Below are 12,631 nucleotides of genomic sequence, written 5' to 3' on the forward strand. Positions count from 1 at the left end.
ATATATCAAACATGACAGTGCTTGCTGTATAACAGATGCTCCGTAATGCAGAAATATTTGTGTTAAAATTAGTTTGTAACTTTGGGAAATAAAAAATACCATTGGGCCAGGTGCGATGGCTCACACCTATAATCCCAGCACTTTGGAGGTTCGAGGCGGGCAGATCACAAGATCAGGAGATCAAGACCATCCTGGCTAACATGGTGAAACCCCATCTCCACTAAAAATACAAAAAAATTAGCCAGGTGTGGTAGTGGATGCCTGTAGTCCCAGCTACTCAAGATGCTGAGGCAGGAGAATGGTGTGAATCCAGGAGGCAGAGCTTGCAGTAAGCCCATATGGCACCTCTGCACTCCAGCCTGGGTGACAGAGCGAGACTCCGTCTCAAAGAAAAAAAAAAAGAAAAAATATTGGCTGGGCATGGTGGCTCATGCCTGTAATCCCAACACTTTGGGAGGCCATGGTGGGTAGATCGCCTGAGGTCAGGAGTTCAAGACCAGCCTGGCTAACATGGTGAAACCCCAGCACTACAAAAATACAAAAATTAGCCAGGCATGATGGCAGGTGCCTGTAACTCCAGCTACTTGGAAGGCTGAGACATGAGAATTGCTTGAATGAGGGAGGCAGAGGTTGCAGTGAGCCGAGATCACGCCATTGCACTCCAGCCTGGGCAACAGAGTGAGACTTTTGTCTCAAAAAAAAAAAAAAAATACAAAATAAAATATCAATGCTGAAGATAACATTGATTTTTTTCATGTGGAGATGACACTTTTTCAGGCTGCAAAGCTGAATCTTGCTGAATTTAAAGAAATTCTGCTTTAATTTCCTAATTATCTTGATTTTTTTTTCACTTTATGTGTATTCTAACTATGTATGCATCACAGCCCTTTTTCTTCTTGCTCTGTTATGGCTACAGTTTTCTCTCTGTTATCTCCATGCCATGTCATTTCACATGGTACTTTGTAGGTTCTGATGAGAAAGTTGGTACTTTTTAATGCATTGAAAAATTGGTTTTAACTAGAGAGTTTGCTTATCAATATAACTTTCAGATTAATTAAAAGACATACACTTTCCACAAGAATGTATCAGCATAGAATATATCATATATCAGTGAGAAGAATATATCAGTTAGCATGGTTTTGTTTGTTTATAAAAGAAAAACCTTATTAGATTCTCACACAGAGTGAAAAATATAGTGTGCTAAAATATATATCTTAGAAATTTTATTTTTGAGCAAGTTGATTGCAAGTGAACAATTTCGAATTTAATTTTTATAATATACTTACAGCATAACTTATGTTTCTATACAGTATCTTCAACTTTTAAGTGTGAATGTTAAAGTTGGCAAAATAATAAAATGATCTCTGGATTTGAAATTTGATGTAATTTTTTTTCATGTTGCTATTACAATTTGGAGGAATTTCTCACTTTTTTTCCTAGATTGCAGTTTTTACTCTTTGTCACCTAACTGTAGTCAACTCCCTGGTCATTTTCTCTGGAAAACTTTTGGAGAACATGGCTGCTTTTGGATTAAAATATTTCCCATTATTTTGCATAAAAAACGAGTTTCCTGTGTTCACAGAGTGGCTAGTCATGGGACCATAAGCAACAGCTCCACCTTTTAGTGTTTTTCATACTGTTACCATCAACAACAGAAACTCCAGGTACCCCATGCTCGAAGTAAAAGCCCTAACATACATTGGCTCTTCCCATACACTCTGCTGGGTCCAGAAAATGCTGTTAAATACTAGAGTTTCTAAGCTGGGCATGGTGGCTTATGCCTGTAATCCCAGCACTTTGGAAGGCTGAAGTGGGTGGATCACCTGAGGTCAGGAGTTTGAGACCAGCCTGGCCAACATGGCAAAACCTCATCTTTACCAAAAATAGAAAAATTAACTGGGTATGGTGGTGGGCACCTGTACTTGGGAGGCCGAGGCAGAAGAATCCCTTGAATCCGGGAGGCAGAGGTTGCGTTGAGCCAAGATCGTGCCATTGTACTCCACTCTGTCTCTAAATAAATAAATAAAATAAATAAGTATCAGAGTTCCTATGGTCATGGCTGACAAACTAAGTGACAAAAACTATTTTTGATACTATTCAGCTGTTTATGACAAAGACAGTATTTGAAACATTGTTATATGTGTGTATATATATATATACGTATATATATAACATATATATAATTTTTAGACAAGAGTCCTGCTCTGTCACCCAGGCTGAAGTGCAGTGGCATAGTCTCAGCTTACTAAAACTTCCACATTTCAGGTTCAAGCAATTCTCATGCCTCAACCTCTTGAGTAGCTGGGATTACAGGTTGGTGGCACCATGCCCGGCTACTTTTTCTATTTTTCATAGAGATGGGGTTTCTTCATGTTGGCCAGGCTGGTCTTGAACTCTTGATCTCAAGCGATTCACCCACCTTGGCCTCCCAAATTGCTGGAATTATAGGTGTGAGCCACTGCACCCATTTAATTATATATATATATAAAATATATATATAAATATATTTTATTTAATATAAATATATATAATATATATATATTTTTTGAGATGATTTCAATCTGTCCCCCAGGCTGGAGTGCAGTGCAGCCTCCACCTCTTAGGTTTAAGTGATTCTCCTGCCTCAGTCTTCTGAGTAGCTGGGACTACAGGCATGCACCACCACTCCTTGCTAATTTTTTGTATTTTTGGTAGAGACAGTTTCACCCTGTTAGCCAGGCTGCTCTTGAACTCCTGACCTCAAGTGATCTGCCCACTTTGGCCTCTCAAAGCACTGGGATTACAGGCATGAGTCACCATGCCAAGCTAAAAATATATTTTTCCAGTTGACAGATAAAATGTGTATTCTGCAATACAATATTTTTAAGTACATATACATTGTCACATGCTTAATTCTAGGTAGTTAATGCTTTACCTCATGTAGTTAACATTTTTGTTGTGAGATCACGTAGCATTGTCTTAACATTTTTCAAAACTAGAAATACATTATAATGAACTATAGTCACTGTGCTGTACAATAAATCTTCTGGACTTATTCCTCCTATTCAAGTATAATTATATATTTTCTTTCCAACTCCCCATTTCTTCTAAACACGTTGGCATCTGGTATTCACCATTTTATTCTCTACAGCAATGAGATTGTTTTTTAGAATTCTTGTGTAAGTGAGGCTGGGCATTGTGTCTCACGCTTGTAATCCCAGCACACTGGGAAGCCGAGGCAGGTGAATCACTTGAGGACAGGAGTTTGACACCAGCCCGGCCAACATGGTGAAACCCCGTCTCTACTAAAAATACAAAAAAATTAGCCAGGCATGGTGGTGGGCGCCTATAATCCCAGCTACTTGGGAGGCTGAGGCAGGAGAATTGCTTGAACCCAGCAGGTGGAGGTTGCAGTGAGCCAAGATCACACCATTGCAATCCAGCCTGGAAAAAGAGCAAAACTCTGTCTTAAAAAAAAAAAAAAAGAATTAATGTGTAAGTGATATCATAAGATAGTATTCATTCTGTGCCTGGCTTATTTAATATAATGTTCTCCAGGTTAATCCATGTCACTGAAAGAATTTTCTTTTTTAAAAGATGAATAGTATTCAATTGTGTATGCATACCACATTATTTTTATTTACTCATTAGATGTCAAACTGTTGACTCTATTTTGGCTATTGTGAGGAGTACTACAAACAACATAGAAGTGCAAATGTTTCTTCATCCTGATTTTATTTGTTGTGGATATATGTCCAGTATTGAAATTCTTGTATTATATAATAGTTTTGATCTTATTTTTTTTGTGAGATCTCTTGTTTTTCATAATGGCTGTCCTCATTTACATTAAAACCAACAGTGTGCAAGCATCCCCTTTTCTTCACTTCTATGCCAACACTTTATTTTTATTTTTATTTTTTTGAGACGGAGTCTCGCACTTGTTGCCCAGGCTGGAGTGCAATGGCACAATCTTGGCTCACTGCAAGCTCCGCCTCCCAGGTTCAAGTGATTGTCCTGCCTCAGCCTCCCGAGTAGCTGGGATTACAGGCATGCGCCACCACGCCTGGCTAATTTTGTATTTTTAGTAGAGACAGGGTTTCTCCATGTTGGTCAGGCTGGTCTTGAACTCCTGACCTTAGGTGATCCACCCGCCTCGGCCTCCCAAAGTGTTGGGATTACAGGCATGAGCCACTGCACTTGGTCACTTTTATTTTTAATAAAAATCATTTTAACAGTAGTGAGCTGATATCTTGTAGTTTTTTGGGGGGGGCATGCCTTTCTCTGATAATAATTGACATTGAGCATTTTTTAATATATTTGTTGGAGATGTATATGTCTTGAAATATATTTAAGGTTTTTGCTCATTTTTAGTAGTTATTTGTTTTTGTTGTATAGTTATTTGAGGTTTTTTGTTTTTTTTTTTTGAGATGGAGTCTTGCTCTGTTGCCAGGCTGGAGTGCAGTGGCGCGATCTTGGCTTACTGTAACCTCTGACACCCTAGTTCAAGCGATTCTCCTGCCTCAGCCTCCCAAGTAGCTGGGATTACAGGCACGCACCACCATGCCCAGCTAATTTTTGTATATTTGGTAGAGACAGGGTTTCACCATGTCCTCGGCCTCTCAAAGTGCTGGGATTACAGGCATGAGCCACTGTGCCCGGTCTTGAGTTTCTTACATATTTTTTATATTAAGCTCTTGTGTATGATTTGCAAATATTTTGTCTGTTTTTTAGTTGTTTCATTCTGTTTTATCAGATTCCGTGCAGCAGCTTTTTAATTAAAAGTAATCTGAGTAATCCATTTTTCCTTTGGTTATCTGGGATTTTGATGTTAAATAAAAAAATTCACTGCCCAAATCAATGTTATTATGCTTTCACTCTATATTTTTTGTACTAATTTTAGAGTTTCAGGCCTTACATTTAAGAACCTAATTTATTTTGAGTTGATTTTTATATATGGTGTGAGATTAGGGTCTCATTGTTCTGTATGTGGGTGTAAAGTTTCCTTAACCATTTATTGAAAATACTGTTCTTTCCCTAAGAAATTGTCACCATTACATTTGTGTAAAATGTATTTCGTTTCTTCCTTTAATGTTCTTTAGATTATAATGTACAGGTCTTTCAACTTTTTGGTTAAATGTATTTCAAAGTATAGTTACTAGATTATTTGTAGATGGGATTGTTTTTAAATTTCATTTTGATATATTTATTACTGTATAGAAATGCTACTGAATTTTAGATATTGCTTTTGTATTCTGTGAGTTTAATGAATTTGTTTATTATAATAGCTTTTGGTAAAGCTTTTCTATACTTAAGATTACGTATAGAAATAAAAGGTTATTAAACAGGGATAATTTAACTTATTTTTTCCAATTTGGATGCCTTTGGTTTTATTCCCTTCTCTGTTATATTTAGTAAGACTAAAAAAAGTGCACATTCTTGCCTTGTTCTAGCTCTTAGAATAAAATCTTAAACTTTTTTTGTTTATTTAGTATGTTGTTAGCTGTGCATTTTTTTGTTACATATAGCATTTATCAGCTTGAGGTGCAATGCTGCTATACCTAATTTTTTCAGAGATATATTATGAGGGAATGTTGAATTTTGTCAAACTTTTATTCTGCATCTATTAGTAGAGTTGTGAAATCACAACTAATTCTACATAAATACCAAACATTCTCAGAGACTTGTACAAACATCTCTGTGCATTCAAAGTACAAAATTTAGAGAAAATAGATAAACTGAATACATACAACTTCCAAGTTTGAATCAGGAATAAACAGAAGTCTTGAGAGTAAAAATGCATAAAATTGTATAATGAATTAGTAATTAAAAAAACCCTACCAACCACAAAAAGCCCTGGATCAGATGAATCCGCAGAAAATTTTACCACGTATGCAAAGATGAGCTGGTCCTAATCATACTGATTGTATTCCAAAAAAAATCATGGTGGGATTCCACCCTTATTACATAAAATTAGTATCATGTTGCTCTCAAAATCTAGTGAAGACAGAACAACAAAAACAACTACAGGCCTATATTCCTGGTGAACATAGAAACAAAAATCCTCCATGAAATACTAGGAAGCTGAGTTCATAAGGAAATAAAGTTACTTTGCCACAGTCATATGAGCTTTATTCTATGAATGCAATAATGTTTCGTAATATGCAAGTCAATAAGTGTAATTCACCATGTGAAGGTAATTTTAAGCAAAAAAGTATATATCACAATATATGCAGAAATAGCATTCAAGAAAATTAAATATTGACTCATGAACATATTCGTAAAAAACCAGGCATTCAAGAAACATACCTCAAAATAATGAGAGGCATCTATGACAAATCCTCAGCCAACATCATACCGAACAGGAAAAAGCTGGATGCATTCTCTCTAAAAATAAAAATAATACAAGAATATTCACTCTAAACCGTCCTATTCAACATGATTCTGGAAGTCCTAGCAAGAGCAATCCAAAAAGAAAGAAAAGGAATCCAAATTTTCTGCACTGATGATATAATTCTTTTTCTAGAACCTTTAAAGATTAGACCAGAAGACCCCTCTGCCTAAAAAAAAACTAAAGCAAAGTCTTAGGATACAAAATTAATATACAGAAATGAGTAGCATTTCTGTACACCAGTAACATTCAAGCTGAGAAAAAAAAATCAAGAAAAGTTCCATTTACAGTAGCCACAAATAAAAAACAATATACATAGAAATGCATTAAAGAAGTAAAATATCTCTACAAGGAGAATGTAAAACACTGCTGAAAAAAACAGAGACAAAGCAAATAAATGGAAAAGCATTTCATGCTCATGAATTTGAAGAATCAACACTTAAAATGTTCATGCTGCATAAAGCAAGCTACAGATTAAGTGCTTTTTCTATCAAACTATCAATGACTTTTTTTAAATAGAATTAAGAAAAGAAGGCTGCATGCAGTGGCTCACGCCTGTAATCCCAGCACTTTGGGAGGCTGAGGTTGGCGGATCACTTGAGGTAGGAATTTGAGACCAGCCTGGCCAACATGGGGAAACCCTATCTCTAAGAGTTACAAAAAAAAGAGGTGTGGTGGTGCATGCCTGTAATCCTAGCTACTCCGGAGGCTGATGGGAGGATTACTTGAACCCGGGAGATGGAGGTTGCAATAAGCTGAGAACGCCACTGCACACTCCAGACTGGATGACAGAGTGAGACTCCTTCTAAAAAAAAAAATTAAAATATATATGGAAGAATAAAAGAATTCAAATAGTCAAAGCAACTTTAGATAAAAAGGACAAACCTGGAGACCTTACATTACTTATCTTTAAACTGTACTATAAGCTACAGTAATCAGTATAACATGGTTCTGGTACAAAAATATACATATAGAGCAATGGAAAAGATGAGAGAGCCCTGAAATAAAGCTACACTACTCCAACTTATTATTGAAAAAGTGTACAGAAAGAAAGGAAAAATAACTTCCTATGCAATAAATGGTAGTGGGAAAACTGGCTAGTCATATGCAGAAGAAAATTGAATCCCTACCTCATATCATAAGAAATATAACAAGATAGATTAATAACTGTGAGTCTTCAAGCTACAAAAATCCTAGAAGAACATCTAGAAAGTACATTTCTAGACACTGGCCTCTAGGAATAATTTATGACTAACACCTTAAAAGTGAATGCAACAAAAATAAAAATTTTTAAATGGCACCTAAGTAAACTAAGGAGCTTTTGCACAGTAAAAAGCTATCAACAAAGTAAACATAGAGCCTACAGTGTGGAATAAATTATTTGTATACTGCATACCACAAAGGATTAATACATGGAATCTATAAGAAATTTAATAAGAAAGTAGACAAGCGGTGTAAATACTTCTCAAAGGAAGACATAAAAGCTGCCAATAAACATGCAGAAAATTGCACAAGATCTCTAATCAGAGAGATGGAAAATTTTGGAGAGAAGAAAATCTTTATAAACTGTTGGTGAAAGTGCAAATTCAGCCCCTGTGAAAGTTTCTAGATTTTTCAAATAACTAAAGATAGAATTGCCATTTGACCCATTAACCCCTTTTTTGGGTATCTACCCAAAGGAAAATATTTTACTAAAATGACACCTGTACTTACATGTTGATTGCAGCACTATTTACAGTGGCAAAAACCTTGAAAAACTATAGGGTATGATGTACACTATGTGGGCAATGGAATTATTAAATGTGCAAGCCTCAACATCCTGATGTATACAGGTTACAAATCTGCACATGTACCACCTGAATCTAAGATAAAAATAATAAAATGTTTTGTGGTATAATGGCATGTTACATTTCTCCAGTTCTGAATTAGTAGCTGGAATTAGGGGTGAGAGAATTATTTGCCCCTTAGGGCATAAGGGTAAATGTTTTTATACCAGGTCTCCCCACACTCTATAAGCTAGCCTCCCTGAAAGCTCTTGGGCTATAGCTCAAGAAGTGTTTTATTCCCAAGTATGCAGATAAAATAAAAGACCCTACATCTTTATTTTTTATGTATCAACTGTACATTAGACTATAGAGTTAATTTGTTAGTCTACTCTTTTGGGGGAAAATGGTAAGTGGTTTAATCACATTAAAAAATTTTTTAGAAAATGTGAGGTTGTGAAAATCATGGCTAATTCCTTAATTAGGAAAATAAAACATTTTTCTAAAAAAATGCATAAAAGTCTAACGTCCATAGCCTAAGAATAATGAAACAGAGACTGTGGTTTATTTAAGACCACACTGCTGCAAATGCTTATTCCATCACAAGAAATAGAAATAATGGGTCAGAAGGTGTTTTCAGAGTACTTTTCTTAATCTATTGCAGTGTTTAAAGTTTTGTCTTTATTATCTCCTATATAAGTTTGTACTTAAAAAGCCATGAATTTTATGTTAATATGCTCACACAAATATTTTTCCTAGAAAAGTACTAGTGTGTTTGCAATGAATGTGTAGCATTTCTGGCCTACCTTGTGCTGCTGTGTTTGTGTGAAATTAGAAGACAGGAAATAAAGCAGAGTTGACCATGACATTTCTAGTTTCTACAACCACACCATCTGAAATGTAGTGTCATGTCAACAATAAATAATGACAGTATTTCAAAATATAGAAACAAATTGATACTTTATATATTTAGTTTTTTATAGTTTATAAAAATTTGTAGTTTCTGAATTATTATAAATTAAACAACTTGAACATGAAGATACCTAAAAGTTTTATCTAAATGATAGTATTAAAATTGTAATAGCTTATGATTGTGAGTCACAATTGCCCTATTGGGTTTACTGGAAAGTAGTTATTTATCTTCTAATAGTAGATAGAGAATAGGTTTTTATAATCCTAAGGATACAGACTTTTTTTTTTTGAGACAAAGTTTCATTCTTGTTACCCAAGTTGGAGTGCAATGAAACAAATCTTGGCTCACTGCAACCTCTACCTCGCAGCTTCAAGCGATTCTCCTACCTCAGCCTCCCAAGCAGCTGGGATTACAGGCATGTGCCACCACACCCAGATAATTTTTGTATTTTTACTAGAGACGGGGTTTCACCATGTTGGCCAGGCTGGTCTCAAACTCCTGACCTCAGGTGATCTGCCCGCCTTGGCCTCCCAAAGTGCTGGGATGACAGGTGTGAGCCACCGTGCCCAGCCCAGATCTTTTAAAATTAGTACTGCTTAGATTTGTACAAAATTCATAGGCTTGCAGAAGCAGAAATTTTAATTTTTTTTCTAATAGAAGAGAAAAAGTGGCTGGGCATGATGGCTCACGCCTGTAATTCCAGCACTTTGGGAGGCCGAGGCAGGTGGATCCCCTGAGGTCAGGAGTTCGAGACCAGCCTGACTAACATAGTGAAACCCTGTCTCTACTAACAATACAAAAATTAGCCGGATGTAGTGGCGGGTGCCTGTAATCCCAGCTACTTAGGAGGCTGAGGCAGGAGAATCACTGGAACCCAGGAGGCGGAGGTTGCAGTGAGCCGAGATTGTGCCATTGCACTCCAGCCTGGGTGAAAGAGCAAGACTCAGTCTCAAAAAAAAAAAAAAAAAAAGAAAATCAATAAAATTAATTTTTTAAAATAAGTTTAAAAGAAACTTCACATTTGTTCATTAAATAAGATTTAAAACCTCATTTTAAGTGACTGATCAGTAATTCCAATCTATTTCATTTTAGTCACTGAAAAAACCCTAATATCCTTTAATTATTCAAAAAATATTCAAAAAAAGTATTCTTATATTTGTGTTTCTGAAACTTTCAGAAACTGTGGACCACTTAATGGATGATGACGTACATGGAGACAACAAATTTTCTATATGATAATAGGCTCATCCTAGCTTTTATTTATTTATTTATTTTAAATTTTTTTGAGACAGAGTTTTGCTTTTATTGCCCAGGCTGGAGTGCAATGGCGCAATCTTGACTCACTGCAAACTCCACCTCCCGGGTTCAGGCAATTCTTCTGCCTCAGCCTCCTGAGTAGCTGGGATTACAGGCATGTGCCACCATGCCTGGCTAATTTGTATTTTTAGTAGAGATGAGGTTTCTCCATGTTGGTCAGGCTGGTCTTGAACTCCCGACCTTAGGTGATCTGCTCACCTTGGCCTCCCAAAGTGCTGGGATTACAGGCGTGGGCCACCTCACCCGGCCTCATCCTAGCTTTTAATTTAAAAATTCAAATTATTTCAAAAGTAAAATTAATGGCTCTTTTAAGTCATGAGAGGGATAGATATCATTGTTAGAATCCATTTACCAAAGTGTCTATCTTAGGCTTCGTAATGAGTACTTTAAACCAAAAATCAAGTTCTACATACTATCTAAGTGTAAAAAGAAGTGGTTTGTAAATTCCTCTTTATTTCTACTAAGTTAGAAAATTCAAAGCCAAAATGTTAAGTTAGGAATAAAAACAAGCATTGGATAAGAGTGTGTTGGGTATAATGATTAAGAGTCAAACTCGACATCAAGTGGTTCCTGATTGCATCTCAGTTCTGCTATTTATGGGCTGTACGACCTGAATACAGTTTCTTCACCGCTATGTGCTTGATTCTTCAGCTGTACAGTGAGAATAATGGTGCCTAAATCCTAAGGTTTTGTTAAAATTAGAGCAAGTGATACAAATAATGTCCCAGAAGAGCATCCAACATATAGCAAGTGTACAGAAATTTTAGCTCTTATTTGTCAATTCTGTTAGATTGTGATCAATGTTAAGCCTAAAAACCAGGTGACCACATCAGTGGACTGTAACCTATGTTCATTCTACTCAGTCTGAGGCTATATAGTAGTCGAATGTTTCTAATACTATCCTTGGCAAATTCTTATATATTCACATATGTGTGTGTATGTGTTTCCTGAAAATTTTAAGATGAACAAGCACTTTCTTCTCTGGCCGAATTTCTTAAAGCTTTTTTCTCTCTTTTGTTTTAAAAAAGTGTTAATATTTTTGATTGGCAAATCAGAGTTGTATACATTTATGGGGAACAATATGAAGTTTTATATATGTATATAATATGGAATCAAAAAGTCGAGTTAAATAACATATCAACTCAACTATCATTTTTGTGGTGAGATATTTGAAATTTAGTCATTTTGAAATACACAATACATTATAGTTTACTATAGTCACACTGCTGTACAATAGGTCTCAAAAGCTATTTAACCTGCTGTCTATTTGAAATTTTGTGCCCTTTGATCAACTCCCTCTTTCCTTCCTTCCTTCCTTCCTTTCTTTCTCTTTCTTTCTTTTCTTTTCTTCTTTCCTTCTTTCTTTTTTTCTTCCTTTCTTTTCTTTTTTTTTTTTTTGAGATGGATTCTTGCTCTGTTGCCCAGGCTGGAGTGCATTGGTGCAATCTCGGCTCACTGCAACCTCCCTCTTCCGTGTTCAACTGATTATCCTGCCCCAGCCTCCCAGATAGCTGGGATTATAAGCATGCACCACCAAGCCTGGCCAACGACTCCCTATTTTCTTCCCACCACACCACTGGAACAACTGGTAACCGTTGTTCCACTTTCTACTTTTGTGAGTTAAAATTTATTATTAGATTCTACATATAAATGAGGTCATGCAGTATTATTCTTTCTGTATCAGGTTTCTTCCATCTAGCATAATGTCTTCTGAATTTATCTATATGTTTTTGAAGAATAGGATTTTCCTCTTTTTTTTTTTTTTTGAGTCAAAGTCTCACTTTGTCACCCAGGCTGGAGTGCAGTGGCATGGTCTTGGCTCACTGCAACCTCCGCCTCCTGGGTTCAAGCAATTCCCCTGCCTTGGCGTCCCAAGTAGCTGGGATTTACAGGTGCCCACCACCATGCCTGGCTAATTTTTTGTATTTTTTGTAGAGACGGCGTTTCACCGTGTTAGCCGGGCTGGAACTCCTGACCTCATGATCCGCCTGCCTCGGCCTCCCGAAGTGCTAGAATTACAGGCATGAGCCACCACACCTGGCCAGGATTTTCCTATCTTTAAGGCTGGATAGTATTCCATTGTGTATCTATGTCAAATTTTTTAAAAAATTAATTTAAATATATATTTATTATTGGTTGAAAAACTTGTGTTATGAAAGGATATTTCTGTGTTAAGCATGTATTAATGTAATTCAGCACTAAATATTAATAATAGCTGGTTTGTACTGAGCACTAACCATAACACTATATATGTATTAATGAGTTTGATTC

The 12,631-nt window shown here is 36.1% G+C and overlaps 1 long non-coding RNA gene across 1 annotated transcript; it reads right to left on the bottom strand.

Moving 5' to 3' along the window:
• Positions 1 to 1,365: 1,365 nt before the first annotated feature.
• On the bottom strand, positions 1,366 to 6,357 carry LOC129528963 (uncharacterized). Its single transcript, XR_008674315.1, has 2 exons — positions 6,286 to 6,357; positions 1,366 to 2,010 (listed from the first exon to the last, which is right to left on the bottom strand). It is a non-coding gene; the product is annotated as an uncharacterized lncRNA (long non-coding RNA).
• Between the last annotated feature and the right edge of the window lie 6,274 nt (positions 6,358 to 12,631).

This window comes from Gorilla gorilla, chromosome 20 (genome assembly GCF_029281585.2).
Source record: "Gorilla gorilla gorilla isolate KB3781 chromosome 20, NHGRI_mGorGor1-v2.1_pri, whole genome shotgun sequence".
In the NCBI taxonomy this organism is placed as follows: domain Eukaryota; kingdom Metazoa; phylum Chordata; class Mammalia; order Primates; family Hominidae; genus Gorilla; species Gorilla gorilla.